The 12,549-nt window shown below is 39.2% G+C and overlaps 1 protein-coding gene and 1 pseudogene across 6 annotated transcripts in view; both read right to left on the bottom strand.

The window, feature by feature from the left end:
- Nucleotides 1-12,549, bottom strand: part of RABGAP1L (RAB GTPase activating protein 1 like) — a 758,910-nt gene that overhangs the window by 562,004 nt on the left and 184,357 nt on the right. The gene's annotated exons all lie outside the window — the stretch shown is intronic.
- On the bottom strand, nucleotides 2,364-10,941 carry LOC131496050 (casein kinase II subunit beta-like; annotated as a pseudogene).

Here is a 12,549-nt window from a genome sequence, read left to right as displayed (position 1 = left end):
CTCTTGATAGTTAAGAGTCTGTTTTATGGTTTGCCTCTCCCTTTTTTCCCCTATGTTCATCTGCTTTCAGTTCCCCATATGAGTGAAATCATATGGTATTTGCCTTTCTCTGACTTATTTCACTTAGCATAATACACTCTGGCTCCATCCATGTCATTGAAAATGTCAAGATTTCATTCTTTTTGATGGCTGAGTAATATTCCATTGTATATATCAATGACATCTTTATCAGCCAATGAACGTTTTGGCTCTTTCCATACTATGACTATTGTTGATAATGCCACTATAAACATTGGGATGCATGTGCTCCTTCAAATCAGCATTTTTGTATCCTTTGGGTAAACACCTACTAGGGCAATTGCTGGATTATAGGGTAATTCTATTTTTAACTTTCAAGGAACCTCCATACTGTTTTCCACAGTGGCTATACCAGTTTGCATTCCCATCAACAGTGTAAGAGGGTTCCCCTTTCTCCACATCCTCACCAACATGTTTCCTGTGTTAATTTTAGCCATTCTGACAGGTGTGAGGTGATATCTCAATGTAGTTTTGATTTGTACTTCCCTAAAAATGAGTGATGCTGAGCATCTTTTCATAGGTCTGTTGGCCATCTGGATATCTTCTTTGGAAAAATGTCTATTTATATGTTCTGCCCATTTCCTAACTGGATTATTTGTATTTTAGGTGTTGAGTTTGGTAAGTTCTTTATAAATTTTGGATACTAATCCTTTATCAGATATGTCATTTGCAAATATCTCTCCCATTCCAAAGGCTGCCTTTTAACTATTGTTTACTTCACTGTGCAGATTTTTATCTTGATGGAATCCTAACAGTTTATTTTTGCTTTTGTTTCCTGTTCCTCCAGAGACGTATGTAGCAAGAAAATGCCATGGCTGAAATTAAATAGGTTCCTGCCTATGTTCTCCTCTAAGATTTTTTGGTTTCCTGTCTTACATTTAACTCTTTCATGCATCTTTAATTTATTCTTGTGTATAGTGTAGGAAAGTGGTCCACTTTCATTCTTTTGCATGTTGCTGTCCAGTTTTCCATTGGATATTCTTTCTTGTTTTGTTGAAGACTAGTTGACCATATAGCTGTAGGTCCATTTCTGGGTATCTATTCTGGTCCATTGATCTATATGTCTGTTTTTGTGCCAGTACCATACTGTCTTCATGACTACAGCCTTGTAATACAGCTTAAAGTCCAGAACTGTGATGCCTCCAGCTTTGCTTTCCTTTTCTAGATTGCTTTGGCTATTTGGGGTCTTTTGTGGTTCCATACAAATTTTAGGATTATTTGTTCTAGTTCTGTGAAAAATGCTGGTGGTATTTTGATAGGAAGTGTATTAAATGTGTAGACTGCTTTTGCACAGTATAGACATTTTAACATTTGTTCTTCTAATCCATGAGCATGGAATGCTTTTCCATTTCTTTGGGTCCTCTTCAATTTCTTTCAGAAGTGTCCTATAGTTTTCAAAATACGCATCTTTTACCACTTTCGTTAGGTTGATTCCTAGGTATCTTATGGTTTTTAGTGCAACTGAAAATGGGATTAATTCCTTGATTTCTCTTTCTGGTGCTTCATTATTGGTGTACAGAAATACAAAAGATTTCTGTACATTGTTTTTATATCCTGAGACTTGACTGAATTCGTGTATGAGTTCTAGCACAATTTTTTGGTGGAGTCCTTTGGGTTTTCTACGTAGAGTATCATGTAGTCTGTGAATAGTGAAAGTTTGACTCCTTCCTTGCTGATTTGGATGCCTTTTATTTCTTCTTGTTGTCTGATTGCTGAGGCAAGGACGTCTAGTATTACATTAAATAACAACGGTGAGAGTAGATACCCCTTTCTTGTTACTGACCATAGAAGAAAAGCTCTTGGAGCACCTGGGTGGCTGAGTTGGTTAAGTGTCCAGCTTCAGTTCAGGTCATGATCTCACAGTTCATGGGTTCGAGCCCCACATCAGGCTCTGTGTCAACAGCTCGAAACCTGGGGCCTGCTTTGGATTCTGTGTCTCTCTTTCTCTCTGCCCCTCCCCCACTCATGCTCGGTCTCTGTCTCAAAAATAAATAAAACATTAAAAAAAAAAAAGAAGGGGTGCCTGGGTGGCTCAGTCAGTTAAGTGTCCGACTTCAGCTCAGGTCATGATCTCATGGTTTGTGACCTCGAGCCCCGCATCAGGCTCTGTGCTGACAGCTCGGAGCCTGAAGCCTGCTTCGGATTCTGTGTCTCCCTCTCTCTGTTCCTCCCCCACTCGCACTCTGTCTCTCTCTCTCTCAAAAATAAAGATTAAAAAAAAACTAAAAGAGAAAAAAAAGAAAAAAAAAGAAAAGAAAAGCTCTCAGTTTTTCCCCACTGAAGAATATTAGCTATAGGTCTTTCGTATTTGGCCTTTATATCTTGAGGTATGTCCCCTCTATCCCTCCTTTGTGGAGGGTTTTTATTAAGAATGGATGCTGTACTTTCTCATGTTTTTTCTGTATCTATTGAGAGGATCATATGATTCTTATCCTTTATTAATGTGGTTTATCACGTTGATTGATTTGCAAATATTGAACCACCCCTGCAGCCCAAGAATAAATCCCACTTAATCATGGTGAAGGATTCTTCCAATGTACTGTTGGATTCAACTTGCTACTATCTTGTTCAGAATTTCTGCATCCAGGTTCATCAGGGACATTGGCCTGTAATTTTCTTTATTAGTGAGGTCTTTATCTGGTTTTAGAATCAAGGTAATGCTGGCCTCACAGAAGGAGTTTGGAAATTTTCCTTCCATTTCTATTTTTCGGGAACAGTTTGAGAAGAATCGGCATGAACTCTTCTTTTAATGTTTGGTAGAATTCCCATGGGAAGCCATCTGGCCCTGGACTTTTGTTGTTGGGAGATTTTTTTTATTATTGATTCAATTTCTTTGCTGGTTATCAGTCTGTTCAAGTTTTCTTTATTCCTGTTCCAGTTTTGATAGTTTATGTTTCTAGGAATTTATCCATTTCTTCCAGATTACCCATTTTGTTGGCATATAATTTTTCATAATATTCTCTTATAATTATTTTTACATCTGTGGTGTTGGTTATGATCTCTCCTCTCTCATTAGTGATTTTGAGTCCTTTATCTTTTATTTTTTATAAGTCTGGCTAAGGGTTTATCAATTTCATTAATTCCTTCAAAGAACCATCTTCTGGTTTCATTGATCTGTTCTATTATATAGATAGAGAGAGAGATAGAGAGATAGTTTTTGAGGCTGGGGAGAGGGATGGAAGAAGCGGGGGGGAGGGAAAGAGAGAGAGAGAATCTAAAGCAGGCTCCACACAGAACCCAACACAGACCTCAATCTCACAACAGTGAGATCATGACCTGAGCCAAAATCAAGTCAGACACTTAACCAACTGAGCCACCCTAGTGCCCCTCATTGATCTGTTCTACTGGAGGTTTTTTGCTTGTTTGTTTGTTTCTGTATCCTTTATTTCTGCTCTGATCTTTATTATTTCCCTTCTTCTGCTGGCTTTAGGTTTCATTTGTTGTCCTTTTTCTACGTCCTTTAGGTGTAAGGTTAAGTTGTATACCTGAGATTTTTCTTGCTTCTTGACGTAGGCCTGGATGGCTGCGTATTGCCTCTTATCACCACTTTTACTGCATCCCAAAGGTTTTGGACCATAGTGTTTTCATTATCATTTGTTTCCACGTATTTTGTAAATTTCTGCTTTCATTTCCTGGTTGACGCATTAATTCTTTAGTAGAATGTTCTTTAACCTCCTTGTAATTGTGGTCTTTCCAAATTTTTTCTTGTGGTTGGCTTCAAGTTCCATAGCATTGTGGTCAGAAAATACACATGTATGATCTCAATCATTTTGTACTTGTTGAGGCCTGATTTGTGACCCAGTATGTGATCTATTCCGGAGAACGTCTTTTCAAATGTACACACAAAAAGAATGTGCATTCTGTTGATTTAGGATGAAATGTTCTGAATATATCTGTTAAGTCTATCTGGTCCAATCTGTCATTCAAAGCCATTGTTTCCTTGTTGATTTTCTGCTTGGATGATCTGTCCATTGATGTAAGTGGGATGTTTTGAAGTCCCCTACTATTATTGTATTATTATCAATGGGTTCTTTCATGTTTGTTATTAATTGATCTATACGCTTTGGGGCATAAATATTTACAACTGTTAGATCGTCTTGTTGGATAGACCCCTTTATTATGATAAAGGGCCCTTCTTTATTTGTTACAGTCTTTGGTTTAAAATCTACATTATCTGGGGCGCCTGAGTGGCTCAAACATCTGACTTCGACTTACAGTTTGTGATTCGAGCCCCACGTTGGGCTCTGTGCTGACAGCTCAGAGCCTGGAGCCTGCTTCCAATTCTGTGTCTCCCTCTCTGCCTCTCCCTTGCTTGTCCTCTCTCTCTCTCTCTCTCTCTCTCTCTCTCTGTCTCTCAAAACTAAATAAACATTAAAATCTACATTGTCTGATATAAGTATGGCTATTCCTGCTTTCTTTTGATGTCCATTAACATGACAAATCGTTCTCTATCCCATCACTTTCAATCTGCAGGTGTCTTTAGGTCTAAAATGAGTCTCTTGTAGGTAGCATTTGGATGGTGGGTCTTGGTTTTTTTATCCATTCTGACACCTTATGTCTTTTGATTGGAGCATTTAGTCCATTTACATTCAGAGTAATTTATATATATGAATTTAGTACCATTTTATTGCTTGTTTTGTCAGTTACTGAAGATTTTCTCTGTTCCTTTCTAGTCTTTGTTGCTTTTGGTCTTTCTTTCCCAAAGAGTCCCCTTCAATATTTCTTGCAGGGCTGGTTTAGTGGTCACCAACTCCTTTATTTTTAGTCTATCTAGGAAACTATCTCTCCTTTTATTCTGAATGACAGCTTTGCTGGTACAGTGTTCTTAGCTTAGTATTGTTTTTTGGTTTGTTTTTTGTTTTGTGGGTTTTTGCCTTTTCTTCTACTTTACTTCATATTCCCACCACAATAATGATCCTCTTAAATTAAACTAAAAGCCATAGAGAGTTCCTGAAAGGGTGGCAGCAAAGGAATGGAAATGTTAAAAGGACAGGTGGGGTGAGGAATCAGCAAATAATCTTGACTGGGCTCTTGAAGTTGCTGGCAGCTTGGAGCTGCAGCTGGTAGGCCACTGGATGGATCCTGAAACTGTTAGAGCCTGGGCACAAACTGGTTGGCAGGCCACTTTGTCCAGTACTTGGGGTGCACCATGAAGCACATGTGAGGGAAATCGGTGCTGAAGTAGGCACTGTCCATGTGATGGTGCCTTGATAACTTGGGTGTGTACACGTCCATGCACTTGGGGCAGTAGAGCTTCACCATGGCCTCATCTGGAATATCCGAAAGGCTGATGGGAAGCATTGGCTGGTTCTCACAGTACACACGGAAACAGTAGCCGAAGTCTCCTTGCTGGTATTCTTCCAACATCTGGGCAACACCATGATTGGTGAAGATATAGTGGGCATGGATCAATCTATAAAGCATCTCAGCATCCTGTTCAATCAGGTCACTCTGGTTGGGGCTGCATATTTTTCCCATTCAGCACACTGAATATATCATGCCATTCCCTTCTGGCCTGCCAAGTTTCTGTGGAAATCTGCTAACTTTGTCTTTCCTTATAAGTTAGGGACCCCTTTTTCTCTTGCTGCTCTTAGGATTTTTTTCTTTATATTTTGCAAATTTAACTATGATATGTCTTTATGTTGGCTTGATTTTGTTGATTTTGATGCGAGTTCTCTGTGCCCCCTGGATTTCAATGTCTGTTTACTTCCCCAGATTAGGGGAAGCTTTCAGCTATAATTTTCTCAAATAAACCTTCTGTCCCTTTTTCCCTCTCTTCTTCTTCTTCTGGGACTCCTATGATCCAAATGGTATTACAGTTTATGGAGTCAATGAGTTCCCTAAGTCTATAGTTGTGATCCAAAAATTGTCTTTACCTCTTCTTTTCAGCTTCATTATTTTTAATAACTTTATCTTCTATATCATTTATTCATTGCTCTGCTTCTTCCTTCCTTGTGGTCATTACATCCAGTTAGTTTCAAATCTGTTATTGCATTTTTTCATTTTCACCTACTTTTTAGGTCTTTTATCTATGAGATAAGGGACTCCCCTGGTGTCCTCTATGCTTTTCTCAAGCCCAGCTAGTATCCTTATGATTGAGGTTTTACATTCTGGATGAGGCATATTACTTATATCTGTTTTGATTAGATTCCTGGACAAGACCTTTCCATTATGTTTCCTGCTCCTGAGAGAAATGGCTTTATAAAGAAAAGGTCATATACTTTCCAGGGCCTACCACTTCAGGAGATATGCCTGGTATATGTGGTGTGCATTCTGCTGCTGTGTTTTGGCTGTTCCTTCCCTCACGTCAGTCCTCTGTAGTTTCTCCTTGTCTCTAGTAGGAAGTGTTTGGACTTTGGCCAGAGTGTGCTGAGTTTTAACCAGGTGTGCTATGTTAAAAATGACCTGATGCTATTTCCACTAGAGCTGAAGCTTTGAAGAACCCTATGGTCAGTAGACATGGTCTACAGTAGACATGGTGCAGGGGTCTGTGCTGGTCTTCTCAGGAAGAGGCCCACTGCACTTGCCCAAGAAAAGCAGCACATGCAGAGCACAAGGGGGCAGGGCTTGGTATAAGTGACTTAAGTTGCCAGTGTTGGCACTGTGCTGCTTACTCAAGTTATTTTATGTTGAGGGGTGGGGGCTGGCGGGGGGGAGAATGGTGCCAGCCCCCTTCCTCATCCCCTGAGAGGGGAGTTTGTGCCCCTGCTGTCCGAGAAGCCCTCCCAGAAGAGCAATCTCCCTTCCTGTGTCCCAGCATCCCTCAGATCCCTGTCTTCACCCTGTGTCTAGTTCACCTGCCTGTCCAACAGTGCAGTACACCCATGTTTTATCCCAAGCAGCCAGCTGGCTTAAAAACTCCAATCTTTAAGGACCCAGCATGGCATGGACCTGCACTGGTCCTCCAGCAGAGGGTCTCACTATGCTGGGACTAATGAAGATTTGTCCCAGAAGAGCAGTCACACCAAAACACAGGGGCATGGAGTTTGGAGTAAAGAGTAGCAAAGAGCCAGTGTCCAGGTTAGCCACCCTCAGCAGGTGTCTCTGCACCTATGCTGAGGGGCTGGGGGAGGGGGGCGGTTACTGGGGCTCAAGGGCTCTTTTGTCCCCGAAGAGGCAATGCCACCTCTCCCAGATGCACTCCAGAAAGGGGAACTGTCTCTCCCAGAGTGTCCCAGATTGTCCCAGATCTCAGATTGTGCCATCTGCCCCTAGGCTCTTTGCCCTCTTTCTTCCACAGAGCAGTGTCCTCAGGGCTCCACACCAGCCACACCACGGACCTCTAAAACTCCAGTCTTTGAGCCCCCCTGGATGTAAAAACTCACAAAACTCAGCACCTCTTGTTTTTCCAGTCAATCGCTTTGGAGAAGTATTTTCCTGTGCATTCCCTGTGCCCTCCTCTCTCCCTCTCTCTCTCTCACCTCTATCTGTGACCAAGGTTCCCTCCCCTCTGCAACACCTGCAATCCATTTCTCCCCCAAATCTCATCTCCACACATCCTACCTTACACAATGTGGCCTCTTCCCTCCCTTTAGTTGTGCAGTTTGTTCTGTTAGTCCTCAGGTCAATTTCTTGGGTATTCAGAATGATTTTATATTTATCTAGCTGTGTTGGAGAGCTGAGACAAGCCTAGGGTCCTCCTATTAACCCGTCATCTTAACTCCTCTATCTTGATTTATCATACACATATCTCTTTCTACCTCTAGACTGCAAGCTCCTTGAAGACAGGTCCTGGTTCTAAGCATTTAGTACAGCGCTTTGTCTATAACAGGCTTTAAATATAATTGAATGTAAGAAGGATGGAAAAAAAGGATCTGGAAAGGGAGGGTAAGTGGACAAGCAAAGCCACAGAATGGTAGAAGCAAAAGAAAACCAGCACTAGAGAGTCATGACAGTTGTGGAAAGGAAGGTAAATACAAAAACCAAGTAATTCTGAAGAGACTTGTAAGATCTAAAACCCTTATTTCTCTGCTGCAAAATTTGTCTGTGGTTTTGATACAAAGAGAAAGGATAAATTAAATCTCTAATTATCTAAAGCCAATTTCTGGGTTTTTTATAACAAACTTTCTGTATTTAAAAAAAAACCCTCAAAATATTTTAGTATGCTCAAATGAGTACCACTTAGAATTTTTATTAACTAATTTGCCTGTCTCTACTTACAGTATCATGAAAATAGTGACAGTAGGATACTGTGTAGCCCTTCTGCTGACATACATTTTACAAATATTTACTCCAGCCCCAAAATTAAAGCCAGTGTGATATTTTTAGCACTAATTTTTCAGAAAGCTCAGCCTTCTTCCTGTAGTTATAAGAGATCTGAGTCATTCAACTCCCAATGCCATATTCAAATCATTGGAACACCACATCCCCCTAGTGTGACAAGAGCCATCATTTCTCCAAGTGAAAAATTAAGCCCTCTTCTTCCTGATACTGACTACTGCTACAGGAATGGTATATGAATTACTTCTACAATCTTTCTGCAAATAGTTAATGAGCTCTCAGTCTTGGTTCAGTTAAAGGAGTTAATTGTTCACAGAATACAATTTTAAAGTAATCAGGAGCCTAGATTCTGGTCCTGACACTGTCACTTTATCTCAGGGGCTCAGTCTCCAGAACTATGAATGAGATAGTTCAGTATAAATAAATTCAAGTAACATTTATTGAGTACATCTTCTGAGCAAAACATATAATGCCTAACTTGTTGCCAGTCTCCAAAATTTAAATATTTTAATTATTTGAGGTTATCAAAATTTTCCTGACTGTAACAGATTGAATAAAGAGAACCCACCAACTAGCAGGTTTCTCCTCAAGTCTTCTCAGACACCTATGTCCCCAAGCCCTGCCCAGAGACACATACTGGGAGTCACAGTTGTCATCAGCTTTCTGGCTTCATCCCAAACCCCAGCACAAGGCTGATAAACAATGTGATTGTGTCATACTCTGCCTTCACTTATAATGGGGCAGTGCCTGTGGAGGAAAAGGGAAATTTAAGCAAGGTCTAAGCGTGAAAAAGAAAGAAAATATATTAGCAAGAAAAATATTCACACACTGTGTGACCCTGGGCAAACTGCTTTACCTCTCTATCTTCAACTTTTCTATAATAAAATTTTTGATTAAAAAAACTACCTTATAGGGTGCCTGGGTGGCTTAGTGGGTTAAGTGTCTGACTTCGGCTCAGGTCATGATCTCACGATCCATGAGTTCGAGCTCCGTGTCGAGCTCTGTGCTGACAGCTCAGAGCCTGGTGCTTGATTCGTATTCTGTGCCTACTCCCACCCCCGGCCCTCGCCCACTCATGCTCTGTCTTGCTCTGTCTCTCAAAAATAAATAAATGTGAAAAAAACTACCTTATAAGTCTGGTATTATAATTAAATATAATTCACATAGTTTCTTCATACATAATTCCCATTATTGTTAACTAGAAAGTGGAATTAACTGTCTTGCGAATCTGTGACTCAACCTGTTCCCACAGAGACCAGTTTACCTGCCAAGCATTAAGGGAATTCTACTTTAGGAGAGGGGAGGCAGTGGATGACTCTAGGATCTCTTCTAATTCAAAGATTCGCTGAAAACATGCAGCTGTATCAATATCGTCAGGGTGTGTGAATGATCACACCCAGGTGGTCACTACAGTATTTGAGTCTGAATCCTAATCATTAAATTGGCAGCAAAAGTGGGTATAGTGGCTACACAAACCCTCCTAAGACACAAGGGCTCTGAAGCAGGCTTTGCACAACTATAGACCACCTACTACTACTTATGGCAATAAAAGCCAGATGCCAGAAAGGGCTGACTTCACAATATGGAGAACATCCAAACATGCTGATAATACTCTCAGGCATGTATAAATGTCTAATAAAGGTTAAGTCCTATTATTGCTATTATTACATCCTGGAAGCAGTCTCCAGGGACTATCACAAAAATAAGTCTCAAGTGCTATATGTTTTTAGGCACCTTCTATACCTTAACACTACTGACCACTACTGTATGGTCTCTAGATTTCACTAGCGACCATCCTCCAGAACATTTACATTTCTTCAGCCAGCTGAAGCATGATTAAGATGTTTTCATCTAACACAAATATATTTTGATTCGATTTACTACCACCACACCAAGTGAAGCAGATGCTGATCAAAAATGAAGCCGTCCTAAGTGACCACAATGCTGAAAGAGCAGGTACCCAGTAAACTTCTGAGAGGGAGGGAAGAATCCGAGGGGAAGAGAAAATCCCCTCCCCTCAAATAGGAAGGATTAATTCTGGATTTCCTAGTACTTTTGATTTGTATAACCATGGTATGCTGGGATCTCAAGACAATATACACCACTCAACAGATAAAAATCCCAAAGACTGAGTCTAAGTGAACAGTGTTTCATGACTCTTCCCCCATGCTACAAAAATCATGCTTTCTTCCCAACTTCTCCTGAGACTACTATGCTGGCAAATATATAAACCAAATGAGATTTTTAGAATTTGACTGTAAGTATTGTGAAATATTAAATCTCTGACAGGAAAAGCAATTTATGTGAAGTTTAACTGTCATGGAGGTGCTTACGAAATTAAAACTTAATTAAACTTAATTAATTTTTATTAATTAAAACCTAATAAACATATACAAAATATGCTCAGCCTTACTTGTAATCAGGGAAATGTAAAGAGAATGAGATGCTACTTACCACCAATGAGAATAGTAAACATTGTAAGACTGATTATACATACCTGGGGTGAAAATATGAAGAAGGGGGAGCTCAGATACACTACTGCAAGGAATACATATCTGCAGTCTTTCTAGAGAGCAACTTAATAGTACCTATTGAAAGCCAGGTTGTGCAAACCACAGCAATTTCTACTAATCTGTATTTTTGCTTCACAGTATATATATACATATATATACATATATATACACATGTATATATATATGTATATATATAAGTATATATAAATATATTTATAGGGGCGCCTGGGTGGCGCAGTCGGTTAAGCATCCGACTTCAGCCAGGTCACGATCTCGCGGTCCGTGAGTTCGAGCCCCGCGTCAGGCTCTGGGCTGATGGCTCAGAGCCTGGAGCCTGTTTCCGATTCTGTGTCTCCCTCTCTCTCTGCCCCTCCCCCGTTCATGCTATGTCTCTCTCTGTCCCAAAAATAAATAAAAAACGTTGAAAAAAAAATTAAAAAAAAAAAATAATAAAAAATAAATATATTTATATAAATATATAAATATATATATAAGTATATATACATATATATATATATACACACAAGGAAGACTATTCTTCAAAATATTTGAAATAGCGAAAAAGAAAAATAGAAATTGTAGAACCTTCAAAAAGAGAACTGGAAAAGTAAGTTAGGCTACATCCATGCCACAGAATATTATGCAATTAAAATGAGTGGGAAATAGTTTAACGTAGTGTACATAAATAGACTGTTTAACAAGAAAAGCAAGTTGCCAAACAGGATATATACACAATATTCCTTTCAGAAAAAGCTGAACCATTAAAAGATTCCTTCTGAGAATTAGAATTGGTGGGCAGTCAGAGTCCATTTCACATCTATTCTAATTTTTTAACAATAAAAAAGAGAAAGAAAGCTCCATGTATTTTTGGGGTTTCTTTAAAAAAAATTTTTTTTAAGTTTATTTATTTATTTTGAGAGAGAAAGAGAGTGCATGAGCACACACACCAGTGGGGCAAGGGGCAGAGGGAAAGAAAATCCCAAGCAGGTTCAGTACCATCAGCACAGAGCCCGATGCGGGGTTTGAACTTACAAACCGAACTGTGAGATCATGACAAGAGCAGGACACTTAACTGACCGCACCACCCAGGCACCCCTTCTGTTTGTTTTCTAAGTAATACAAAGTTGCTTTATCTTCCCAAGTCATAAAACAGTGACTGGCTTTACACAGACAATTTTTCAGTAGTTCTGTTAACTTATTTAAGTGTCTTAAAGATTTAAGTAAATGATTTTCAAAAACAGTCAAAACCATTTTACATGATTCATGTCGTCAGTACAATTAAAATGACAAACATCAACAACATTTGCTAGAAAGAACTTTATCTCAGAGAAAATCTACTTGGGGTCTTTCTTTTACATTTAAATCATCATTTGTCAACAATAACAATTATTTTGAGAACACTAGACTGTTTCTAACCACTCTCGTCTCTTTATTAGGCTACCATTAAAAATGTTATTGATATCATATTAAGTTGCAGCCATTGTGAATATTCTTATCTCTCTCTTAACATGCTGGATCTAGACAAACTGTTCAAACACAGGCTTTATTTGAACCACTTAGGAAAATAGAATTGCATGTAAAAATATTTGCAAAAATATTTGCAAAAATAATTGCAAGTTAAATTTCTATAAATACTCTATGGCATTTAGCTAATTTTAGTGACCCTTCAAGTACAAAGTTCATTTATCTATCATTTAAAGATCAGCCCTACTATCAACAAAGACATTTATAGGATTAA

Source organism: Neofelis nebulosa, chromosome 15 (assembly GCF_028018385.1).
Source record: "Neofelis nebulosa isolate mNeoNeb1 chromosome 15, mNeoNeb1.pri, whole genome shotgun sequence".
Lineage (NCBI taxonomy): Eukaryota > Metazoa > Chordata > Mammalia > Carnivora > Felidae > Neofelis > Neofelis nebulosa.
This window is presented reverse-complemented; position numbering and strand designations above follow the sequence as displayed.